This window comes from Aythya fuligula, chromosome 3 (assembly GCF_009819795.1).
Source record: "Aythya fuligula isolate bAytFul2 chromosome 3, bAytFul2.pri, whole genome shotgun sequence".
Lineage (NCBI taxonomy): Eukaryota > Metazoa > Chordata > Aves > Anseriformes > Anatidae > Aythya > Aythya fuligula.
In genome coordinates, this window is record NC_045561.1 from 104,538,283 (window position 1) to 104,551,110 (window position 12,828).

The following is a 12,828-nucleotide window of genomic DNA, read 5'->3' on the forward strand; positions in this document are numbered from 1 at the left end:
AAAATATGAAGTGAATGTTACCCACCTCATGACAGCTGCTAACAACTTTTGACAATTTCAAGAAGTAGTATGAGGGGAAGAAGAATAGTTTCATATGATATTAACTGTTAAGACCAATAATATCTAAAATGGTAACATGGACAATGGTCATTTCATACCTCATTGTAAGGGAGGTATAAGGGAGGGGAATTCTGATTGCTACAAAGGGTGGTTGGATTGAGAATAAAAAAAGTTTAATCTTTCTTTCTTCCCCCATTTTTTAAACCATGCCTGTTCCTGAGTAGTAAACAGGGCCAGGTGTAGCAGAAATGAAATAATTCCCTTTGATTTCAACCAACTGATGCCCAAAAGAGAGAGGGAATACATTTTCTCTCTAGAAGCAATAGTCTCATCTGCTTTTAGTACCAAAATTTCTTATATCCCCATTTTGTGGGGAAAACACCAACCAACCAAACAACAACCACCACCACCACCAACAACAAAGAAAACACACCAAAAATCTTCCTTTCCTTGTTCATTAGTTTTCTAAATGTCTCTGCATGCTTTTGTTTAAAAATATTCAGCTTCCACAAAAAAATTGGGGTAAAACCCAACAGTAACTTAAAAATCAATGACATAGGAATACTCTGTTGACTGTAGTAGACAAGCCCAGGGGAAGGGCATGGATCCAGCATTACTGCTGCAACCTTATTGCAAAGCCCTGGCACATCTCTTAGAGCTAATGTTTGACAAATTACATGCAGCTTTGTCCATTTACTGCCACTTGCAGTACAGATACATGTTGGATTTTATATTTAATGTGAGTGGGAAAACATGTAGCTACCATAACTTAGCAGCTGGCATGTGACTGAATTTCCCTTCTCATAAGAAACATCAGTGTTTGCAGTAAGCAACGAATTATGGTCAGCAGTTAAGAGAACTTTTCTTCTGAAATCACTAGGCAAAGATCTAGGTGACTGCAGTTTGATTTGTATCACTCTTTTCCATCTTTTTTCTTGCTAGCATCGCATAGAAAACCAACTCCTATCAGCTTGTCCTGTTTCGAATCTAAGTCCTGAGGTACAGTTTTTAATTTTGATAACACCGAGAAATCTTGAGTCTTAGCATCAAATAATGAATACAAAATGCTTTGGGATATTGATAAGCCAGGTCCTATATATATGTAGTGTATATATATATAAATAATTTGCTTCATGAACTTTTGCTTTGAAATCCTCTTTTGTTTGCATTTAAGAAATCCTTTCTGGGAGCAAGTACAAAGTAGGATCCAGCCTTTAGCCTTCCTTACCAGGGTCTTTCTCTAAGCGTGTAATTAGCTGCAGATGAAACAGCAGCTATTTAAGTGTTTAAGCACCTGATTGCTCCTGGAAATCAGAGACTCACATGTTTAAATTACAATAATTTTACCTAGTCTTTGCAGGTTCAGTCTCTGGCCAGAAAGTCATTTGGACTACTCCTGTGTCAGTAAAAGCAGTATGAGATTCTTATTCATTGTGTTTTTCATAGTAGAATAGGGGTGGTACACAACTTTTTTTTTTTTTTTTCTTTGTAACTCTGTAGAGTTATCACTTTCATGACATAATATTACTTAATATTTGTATACCATCAAAGCCTAGAGGAGACAAGAAAATTTCCAAGCATGTCACTGGACTTACTGTAGCAGCAAGGGATCCAAGATAGAGGAGGGAATCTACACTAAGGCTGATAGTATTACTTTTGTCAGGAAAAGAAAAAAAAGTCAGCTGGATTCATTCTTCCTTTCAGAGGGTATCAAGTGTGAAAAACAGATCTCCCCTAAGAGCATTTGAAAGACTGGGCAGTGAGGAAACAGCAAGGTGCTTGCTGCTGTTCAGGGATTCTGAGATGTAGAAATCCAGGTGTTATTAAAATAAAATGAACTTCTGGCAGAGCTGCAAAATCACTAGCTAATAAGAATGGATTCAGCATTGCCTGGGGGGGCTGACAGAAGCTCAAAGGAGTGCCTCACCAACACACTACATTTATCTTACATAAAGGCTGGATTTTTGATTCACTGCAGCTGAATTCGGATGCTCTGTTTCCATTATCACACACTCTACTAACACAGCCCATTGATTTTACTGCCACCTCTGTTCTCCCTTGTCCTTCTGTATTTGTTTTCCAGGAAACTGGTGCTACAGCCACCGACTCCTCAGAGCTGCTGGCCAGCCCCAACCTGTGCTCCCTTTGCACAGCCTTGAACCTAAGAAGCATTCAGGTCTCAGGACTATGCTGTTACAGCCAAAGCCCTTATCATCCTGCGAGGACACTGAGTTTTTACACTGTCCAGCTGCTCTTGAGCTTTGACTGGCTGACTTAATGCAATCAGTTATTATTGATACTTTGAATATGCATGCTAACCAAAATGTGTTACAGCCTGTCAAAAAGCTAAGTGAAATGTTTTTCTCTCATATGGTCTATCCCTAATATAAGCTGTATGCCTTCCATAATATATATGCATTGCATATGTTCATAGCATACACATACAACATACGTATATATTTATCTCTCTCAGATTCTTATTCAGAAAGAAAAAAAAAACCAACTCCAGATATGGATTCAGGCAACATGGAGTGCCCAAGTAATCACCTCCACGTTTGCTCTTCAGTAAGAACAGCCTCTAAATTAAGTGTATATAGACCTCCCTCCCTGGTGTGCTTACACATATATTACAAAGGTACATACATATTTATCAATATAAAAATTAGTATTATTTTCACTGTATGAATAACCCAATGAAACTAGATGGTGCAAAATATAACTGAATTGTTGAAAAGTCCCTGTTGGGTGGTAATTCACAATACCCTGATTCTATAAGACAATAAATATAAAACCTCCTTCTCAAGTAGAAGGCAGCAACCTGCCTCTGTAATAGGAATATCCTTGCAGTGCAGCCTGTCTGCCCCAGCAAAACCACAGGGTTGTGATCTATCTCCCTCTTCTGTGACCAGACTTGAAACAGAAAAGTTACAGTGTTAGACCAGGTAAAGCCTCTGCTGACATTTAGCCAGTTCCACTGACTAAAAAAAAAAAAAAAAAAAAAAAAAGTTCTTTACAGTTATATTCCAGGCAGTTTGTGTGTAAGTGTACACAGAAGAAAGGCCATATTTGAACTTCTAGCCACTGTACATAGGTCAGCAATCCTATGTGAGGAGCTGCTTCATGCTGAGCATTTAACTCCTGTCCCCCACCCCCTCAGCTTTAGGGTTTTCCTGAAAGAACCTGAGGATCTGGTTAACCTCTGACTGAAAAATCTGGACTCTCTTGAAGTCCTTAAAGGTACTGCAGAGAAAGCATTAGACCAAGAAGCAAATGAGCCTAAGGCAAGCCAATAGTCTACTAGCCTCTCTTGGCTAGTCTTCATTATTTTTCCCCAAACTCTAAATTAGCCCAGGCGGTTTAGTCTGCAGATTGATTTAGCCTCAGCTGAAAGTGATGAGGATTTTTCCATTCATTTTAGAGATTGTTGGATCAGACTTAACTCAGTTTGTTCCTGAACCAAACCTTAATGATGTCAATAAAGTGCCTTTTATGCACTTTAATGGTCTTGTAGTCATTCCAGTAGTTCCCTATTAAAGAAAATAATTACTTATTTCCTTAGTCTTCTTCCAACCAATGTGGTTTTGGCTTCGTTTTCTTCATTGCTGCCCCTCCCAGTTGGTTCAAATTAGCTTGCTCATAGAAAATGTCAGCACTGAGACAAAGACTCAAATAAATACAGAGACACAGTTATGCTCTGAGAGCTGGTCCTCTCATGATACACGAGAGGGAAGATAGCAGAGAAAGCGTGTTCTGTTTCATAGCTACATGAAAGACAACATTCCCTAAGGTTGTTTCTGCACTTCACTCAGCCAGCACGATGTCAGCAGCATGGTGTAGGCAGCCTGAGTGTCCTTACAGGGAAGCTGCAGGGTTACCAGCTTTGGTGTAGGCTGGGTGAGGCCACCTGAGATGCTGGGTGTCTGATTGTCTATGCAAGCACCGTGACTTCATTGCCATTAATGCTGAGCTAGCTAAATTATAGCTAGTCTGATAAGCTTATGTGTGCTGCTGTAACACTCCCATTACAGGCTATGTGCAGCTTTCAGCTCTGGTTTTGTACTTTTTAGGCTTTGACTTACAGGGCATTAAAGTTAACTGAGAGATTCCAATTGCAGACACCTTCCTATGCCTAACTCACAGCTCATCAGCCTGTTCAAATGCTTCTCTCTCTTAAAGCACCTTACCATTACGAGGAAAGTGGAAAGGGATTGCTTATGCAGTCTAAGATTTGCTTCGGCAGAACAGCCTTAACAATCTTTAAATTTAGATAAAATATCAATTATTAAGATAAACCTAATACATGTGTTGCCTGAAGCAAAGAATTAGTTACCTGCTCCAAAGTAGCATCTAAATACGTGAAAAAACGTAGTGAGTTGTGACAAGTTCATTATCACAGCCATAATGGTTTCTCCTTTGCTGTATTAAATAGATTTCAGAAATGTTGCACAACAAAAGGTTTTATAAACACCACTTAAAATATGCAGCTGAGTACTCAGGAAAAAAAAAAAAAAAAAGTATTTTTTTTCTTTCTTTTTTTTTTTTTTTTTCTGAAAGCAACAAACTAGATTTTGCTCTTAAGTTACTATCAGAGACTGCACTGATCTCCAGGTGAGACAGAGAGCTCAATATGTCCCCCTGGAAGAATTACTTTTTTCCCTAGGTAGTGAATTATGCAGCAAAATTGGTATGTATTTTATCACTAATACAGAGAAGAAATATTCCTTAGAAATAATAGATTTTCTGATGTTCAACATTCTTTAAATTATTTCAGGATAAAATCACCATTTTATATTTCCTGCTCTGGTTTATTTGTCTGTTTTGAATTGTCGTGGGCTGTATTTTAAGGCAAGGCTTTAATAAATGTGTCCACTGGTTTCCAGCAGAAAGGATTTCATCTGAGGAGCATGTTATCGATGGCTATTCTCATTTGCAGCACTTGCACTCTCCATGGCTCTCTGCAGCTGACTGCACTGACGTCATCACTAGCACTATCGACACATTCTTTTGTGTGGTGTGAATGAAAAAGTAAATTGATCCCAGTGGGGACTGTGCTCACAACGAACAGAAAAAACCTGCCACTCTGTCAGCTATAGATGGCATTAGATGTCTGTTAATACAATCCTTGCCTGGCACTCAAATTAGACAGGGGTGTTTCAATGCCCCTCACAAAATATTATTATTATATATATTTTTTTTTTTCGGGGGAGGGGGAGTTAGGCTTGACACGTGCAAACTGATAGTGATTTAAATGGCAAAGGATGTAAGCAAGAGCATCTTGTATCCTGGAGGTAATTTCAGGCAAGACAAATATTATTATGCCAAATTTATGGGTGAGGGAAGCATAAACTCCTTAGGGTCATGGAACAAAGGCAGGGAAAAAAAAGGAATAAAAACCAGTCATCAAATCTTTGACTTTATGCAAAAATATCAGTGTCAGAGAGTTGAAATTATCTGCAATAAATAAATTATGTCTACTAAGCATCTGGACTTACATGAAGTGAGTTATTGTTCTAAACACTATTTGTTACAAGAGTAATCTTTATTTTGTGCAAAGGCAGAATTTAACATTTTACACAAATTTTACTCAAAAAAAAGATGCATTTTGTTATCTGTTTCCCATTTTGTATACCTATTACAGTGTGTATTTGCCTTCCCCTCCATCAGTATGAACTAAGTCTAAGATAAATGTCTAACTTTGTTTTTGTTTTTGTTTTTCCAAAATCCCTGTGAGGTAGGTCAGCACCTTCATTTAGCAGTGGTGTGTGCATGGATATAAGGAAAGCATTATAGGAACAAATGGTGGCTTGACTCAAGTGCCATAACCCATGGCACGACAGTAGAAAGAAAAAGCACAAGCTGAAGTGAGCTATCCTGTGCCCCCTCCTACCGCACAATCAATACTTATTGTCTGTATCCTCTTTATGCCAAAATTAACTATGATCTAAGCTATAATACAGTTATGCACAATCAGGTGTACAACTGTTGAGTTTTGGCCATTTGATTCTCAGATAATTTCCTGTTTCTCATCAGTTTTCTTCATTCAACAGCTTCTGGTGATGGGCAAACAGTGTGAATGACTTGTCCTGGCAGCCTTGGTGCATCTTGTTGTAAGGTAGATCTATCAACACCTTTCCTTTTCTCTATAGCAATGACAAAATTGGTTAGCTGGTTTCTGGAATACTAGCATTGCATTTTCAACATTGACATTCATGTTCTTGGGTCAGATAAACCAGTATGATATGTCATCATACTGGTAACTATAGCCAGACATATTCTAGCAGAAAGCTGGCTTCGTGTGTAGAAACGTACCACAAATTTTGTTTCAGTCTAACTCCCCGTGGAGCTACATATTCTGCTCAGGTCCCATTTTATAGAGGGCATTGCAGAAAGATAACTTTCTAACAATTTCCCAGACAAAGTAATTTATACAGGAAGATATACTGTAGGTAACGTCAAATAAATTCCCATATCCTGACCTACCTGTGGATGAACCTCATCATTCTCCTTATATAAAAGCAGGATAGTTAGCTGGATAACTCAGGCTTTTGCTAACTAGATTTCCATCAGGAGGACACTCAATTTCTTTGTGGGGCAGCGTTGCCCATGCAGTTGCTCTGTGCACGTCTGGATCCACGTAGAAGAATTTGACTCTTCCAAAGTGAAAAAGAAGTTTCAGTATAATGTTAGCTTAAAAAAACTGGAACCTTTTATCCTGAAGTAAAAGATAACTGCAGCGTAGGACCTATGGGCAGCAAAGTTACCAGTTCCCAATGAGGATGCTGCTTTGTACCATGGAGCTCGACTCAGTGGAGCTGGTTAAACACTGACTGCAGTGCTCATGTCTGAGACTGTTTCCATCCTCTGAATCACAGAGTCCAGACTCCAGAGGAGTAGAAGAGTGTCATTTTTATTGTCTTATTTTAGTATTTGAAGGATCATTTTTATTATCCTAGTTTACTATTTGAAGTAGTATAAAAATAAGTTGATGCCATGGGTAGATTATCATAATTGCTGTTCTGCTACTTTCCCCCCACCCTCCTTTTTTTTTAAAATTTTATTTTCTTTTAATATCTATTCATATGCATTGCAGGTATGGGATCTTTCATTGCCCAATAGAGATGCCACCTGCATAAAAATCAGAGATAAATAAAGTTACCTTAGAACCCCAATAAGATTTTTTTTTCTCTTTTAATTACTCCATTGAGTTTTGTTATAAAACTTTCTCAGTATAAAATTAGGAATTAATTTCAGTTTGAAATTGCTAAGATGTTTCTTTTCAACTGCCAGGTTACAAGAAAGTGCTTTAGGGGCCAAAGAAAAACTATCCTGTTTTGAAATACCTGGAAGTGGATATTTATTATGTTTAATATGAAATGTTTCTTGAAAATCAAATTATTTTTTCCTCTAAAACATTGTTAATATTAAAAACAAAACAAACAAACAAACAAACAAAAAAACAAACAGAAAACCAAGTGAAATGTCATCCTTTTTTTTTTTTTTTTTTTTTTAGTCAAAACACTTAAGGTGATGTAAGTGTCTTTTAAATTGCTTTATTTTTTCCCTTATTTTTTTCTTTTGTTCTTTTTGATGGGAGAAAAATAATAATAATAAAAAAAGGAAAGTGGGAAGAGCATAGCAGATGTACAAAAAGGATTAATGTTATATAACAGAAAAGTTTAACCACCACTAGACTACTAAGTTGTTCAGTAACTACCCTCATCTTAACCATCCCATGCCATACAGCAGTGAGATGAGCCTGAAATACAAGCTGTCAGCCTAAGCACCTTTGAGAAGGGGGTTCCGGAGTGCTGAAGCATGGTCTGGCAGTGCTATGTCCCTGCCAATAGATTCATACTGGTAAACTGGACAGCAATTGAGCTGTTATGTGCTGATGCATGAAAGTATGATTTTGTGCTGGAAAATCAGATATTGGAGAAGATTGCCTTCATGTCCTTATCAATTAATGCCTAAAACAACAACAACAAAACACATGAAAAGACTGAAGCCATGCAAATTCAATTGATTTATTTTTTTCATAGAAATAAAGCAGTAAATTGTTCAATGTAATGCACTCTGACTCCATCATACTAATAATGTTTAGCTCCTGCATTGCCATTGAGCAGCTGGATCTGGGGATGTGCTTACTTTCAGCTTGGTAAGCAGAGAAAAAAAAAAAAAAAAAAAAAAAAAAAAAAAAAAAAAAAAAAAAAAAAGATGGATTTAGGTATTTTTTTCATCCTTCATTACTTGAATTAATGTTGCCCTGGGGTTGGATGGTGTGGGGGAGGATAGACTAAGATTTCAGAGATAAAGAAGTGAGTGCACTTGGCAGTGTAGAGTAGAGCAGGGGAATTTTTCAGTACAAATTCTGTTCCTTTCTTCCACCTTCTTGCAGGTCTACTGTTTTTATCTGCAGGAGGAAGTGTGCCTCTGCGGCTCTCACAGGTTGGATATCCTTAAGCCCTGGTCAGACCGGAGAATAAGTGGTTCTTTTGGTCTAGACATTCACAAGACCAGCCAGGAGGTCTTTCAGGGTGAGGGGGAATGAAGATCTTAAATCTGCTGCTGGTCACAAGTGCATTATTGACTTATCTGACTAATGCAATTCACCCTTTATTGTGTGAATAGGAACAGTGTGAATATTGTAGAATTGCCTCCTTTGACCTTGACATTAGATTGTGCAAGATTGTTTTGTCTCTTTACCCAGTTAACTTTCTGTTTTCTTGGAGAGATGAGAAAGCTGCCCATTAGCACCAAATGTGTTTGTTTTTATGAAGAACTTAGGGACTCAAGTAACTCTGTAAGTCAAGTCCAGTACAGTTCACCAGCAAGACACCATTTCATAAATGTCCTCTTTTATCCCCCTACTGTATTCAAAACAGCTGTACCATGAAAAGCTTTGTTACCTATTACCAGTGACCAGATCCATCTTCTTTCTCTGGATATGTCTGTAAGGTGTACCTGGAAGAAATACAATCATTAAAACTCTGTATCTTCCAGAGCAAGTCTATTTTCCTTGGAAGCAGGTTTCTAGTTTGTAAATAACACTTCCTTCCCTAAAGGATGCATGTCTTTTCAGCCTTGGCTTGGAAGTGAATAGTCTCTTATAAATACAAAAGACAGATTCTTTCCTTATGTATCACTGGTCAATTTATCATTAAGTTCCTGTAGATGAAGCTAGTTTGAATCTCCAAGCTGCTTCCTGTAAAGCAGCTTGGTTTACAGGCTTGGTTTCAGGCAGGTAGGTTTGGTCACTGCCTGAAATCTGTCATGGGAATTGAAGCTGAGCCAACAAGCAACCTTCACAGTGTTCTTGTCCTTGGAAAGTAAAACATGTCAGCGGAGGAGTTTAACAGATTTGTTGTCACAAGTATCATTTTGAAACAGAAGGCGAGCTTGTCTCATAGTGTAATTTTGGAGCCCCACTGTTCAGCCAGCATGGGTGCTTAACCTCGTGTACTACAGCATCTGATTGCTGGGCTGACACCGGGGGCCCTTGGTTAAAAGAGCAGTGTGCATGGTCTTGGATAGGGCTGTTTGTGCAGTGCCTGCCACATGCACACTGTTTAAGCTGCTGTAACTCTTACCTCTGGAAAAGACCAGAAGCAATAATCTCCTGTCCTCAGGTAGTACTCTGCAGCTCCCTTCAGCCTCCTCTGCAACATGAAGCATCTTCATACACTTTCATTGTGTCCTTTTCTGCATCAATTTCTCCCACCCCTGCGCTGACTTCTCTCTGTCTGCTTCCCATGGCCTTTTTTGTTTTCTTTGCTCTGACATAGGGGATTTCTATCTGGTTTGAATTTTCAGTGAGAACAGTTGACTGTGGTGATGCTGGCTTCAACTTCTTTCTTTCTTTCTTTCTTTCTTTCTTTCTTTCTTTCTTTCTTTCTTTCTTTCTTTCTTTCTTTCTTTCTTTCTTTCTTTCTTTCTTTCTTTCTTTCCTTCTTTCTTTCTTTCCTTCTTTCCTTCTTTCCTTCTTTCCTTCTTTCCTTCTTTCCTTCTTTCTTTCCTTCTTTCCTTCTTTTTCTTTCTTTCTTTCTTTCTTTCTTTCTTTCTTTCTTTCTTTCTTTCTTTCTTTCTTTCTTTCTTTCTTTCTTTCTAAAATGTAAGGGAAGTCTTTGGGCCTCGTATAGAGTGATGTGAGAACAAAAGGCTGAGAAGAAAATTAAGTGATATGACATTAACACAGAGTAAGCAAAATTTACTTACATCAAGGTTGGAAAAGAAGGAAAGAAAGGAAAGAAGGAAGGGAGGGAAGAAGGAAGGAAGAAAGAAAAAAGGAAAAAATGAAAAAGGAAAAAAGGAAAAAAGGAAAAAAAAAAAAAGAAAGAACTTCTATCAAAAGAGGAAATATAGAGTGTAGGAGGAAACCTCTTTATCTTGCCTTACATTTACCATTTGGTAGAGAAGATCTTTGGAAGAGATGCCCAGTTCACTGATTTCCTGCTCAGCATGTGATAGTTATATCATGGAGTTCTCATCTCATTATTTTTTCAATATTTGCTGTGTTCTTTAAGTCCACCAGAGCTATTGCTTCACATGTGAAATTAATATATTAATTCTTGAGAGCTTAATGACAAAAATGGTGAAAAGTACAAGGAGATGTTCTCACTCTCATGAAGAAGACTTATTCTTTGCAGAATCCTTTCATCACTTTCACTTATTTTCAATTCACTGGGCAAATAATACTCATCATCCTCATTATTCTTGCAAAAGATAATCACTATATTGTTAAGTATAATTATGGTTGTGTCATAAAAAAGACAGCATGAGGGAGGCATATAGAAAATGCTCAAATCATGGTTAGTAATAGCAATAAACACATGAAAAAATGGCAGCATTATTTCAAATTTAGGAGAGCTAGTATCCCCATTAAAAAGAGTCAGTCAAACATAAAGCATTAGTAACCTGTATATTAGACGTATGCCATTTTTGTTTTTCATATATATGTTATTTTCCTAATGCCTTATTAAGAAACCAAATTCTAAAGTCCTTTACTCATTTTTTATTCACTTATCATTCAGACAAAACTCTAATCAACTTCAGTCAAGACCTTTCCCCAGCATGGTAGATGATCTGTGTCATGTTTTACTGCCATCAGATGATAATAAAAAGTTACCACTATAAAATATAATGAGGTAAAGGACATTTTATGCTCAATGATTTAATAACACTTTGAGCTTATATTGTGCCAGCCAGGAAAGGCTTCCAAAGTGCTTTACAAATGCTAGTGAATGCATTTGAAGAATGAGGTCTGTGATGAAGTAAATGAAAGGTTATTGTAGCTTTCCTGATAAACAGGCACTGTCAGGTTTGATAGACAAAACACAAGTCTCTGTGTATGAGCAAGGTACACAAGGCCCAAGCATTCCTAGGTGTGCTGTGGATCTGTTTCAATATGGGCACATGATTACAGGCTTTGCACAAATTTCCAAATGCCCAGTCCTCTTCTACATTGATTGAGAAGCTATTATGTCTTAGAATGGTCTCTTATGCAGAATTTTCCTCTGTCTCCCACATTCCTTCAAAGGTCACATTCAAACTGTCTTTCTTGGTTTATTTATTCATTCTTATCGCTGATACACAGGGAGCAAAAACCCATTTCCAGCAATACAGGATGAGCATCCACTTAGTTTGAGGTAATGTTGGTCTCTTTTTCAGAACTACCAAATTATTTCTACTGTTTTTCAGCAAATTAAATCCAAGCAAAAATTAAAACATAAGGAAATATAGCACAGGTATTGAGTTATTTCTACCCAAACTTGTTGATTTATTCTTATTATTTTTTATTGCTCTTTAAACAGAAGATAAAAATATCTGAGTCAGGAGCCTTCTGCTCACTGTGGAAATGTTCAAAATGTAATCATAAAATTCTATTACACTGTCATTGCCTTTTCAGACCTTCTAGTCAGAGTAGCTTGCTTACCGTCAGAGATCAGAGATCACAGCCTGCTACAGCCACAGACTTACAATGAATGAAAGAACACATTAGTATTTGTTGAAGGCTAAAGCCAAGACTTTTCTTTATTATGTATTACAGCAAGGTGCTTTAGGTGCACAGCTGCAATAGTAATAAGAAACTATCAGAGATGTGGTATCAGTTCTGAGTAATACAGAGATACCAAGCCCTACACAGTATGTTTGAGATGGAAAAGATCTACTATTTCAGAGAATCTGTATCCATGCTGTGGTGAGATAATATATTTTTTCTGCCTAATCTTTTGTGGTGTCAACTTCCATTAAGGTGATTGTTAATCTCTTCGACTCCTACTCATTCACTCTCATGGCTTCATGTGACCTCTAGTCCCATGCAGCACAGATAGATCCCTCACATTCCAAAAACCTTTACCAAGAAAGACCTACATACAATGCTCACTTTTGTCTTATAATCAAAGCATAGCCTAATATATCACACCAGATTTCATCAGATGCCCATTTGTCTTTTCTGTGACCTCTAGGCAATAGATGTCTGTGACTTCATTGTGTTGTTTTCCTTTTAGTCCTCTCTTTTGTTTCACCTCCAGGTCTTCCAGAATTAACGTGTCACACCTCTTCTCCCCAGTGCTTGCCCTTTACTGAATTTCTTGCAGCAGTTGGTCTTTCCTGCTTACCCCTGGATCTGCCACACTCAGAACTTTGTTTCCTCTGTTATCTGATTCTGAGCATCTCCAGAGAAAATGTATTCAATCTGTATTCTGTCAGTGTCACTGTCTTTTTCACAAAGCATTTTAACTTCTTCCTCACTGATTTCCAAGTTCACAGCCT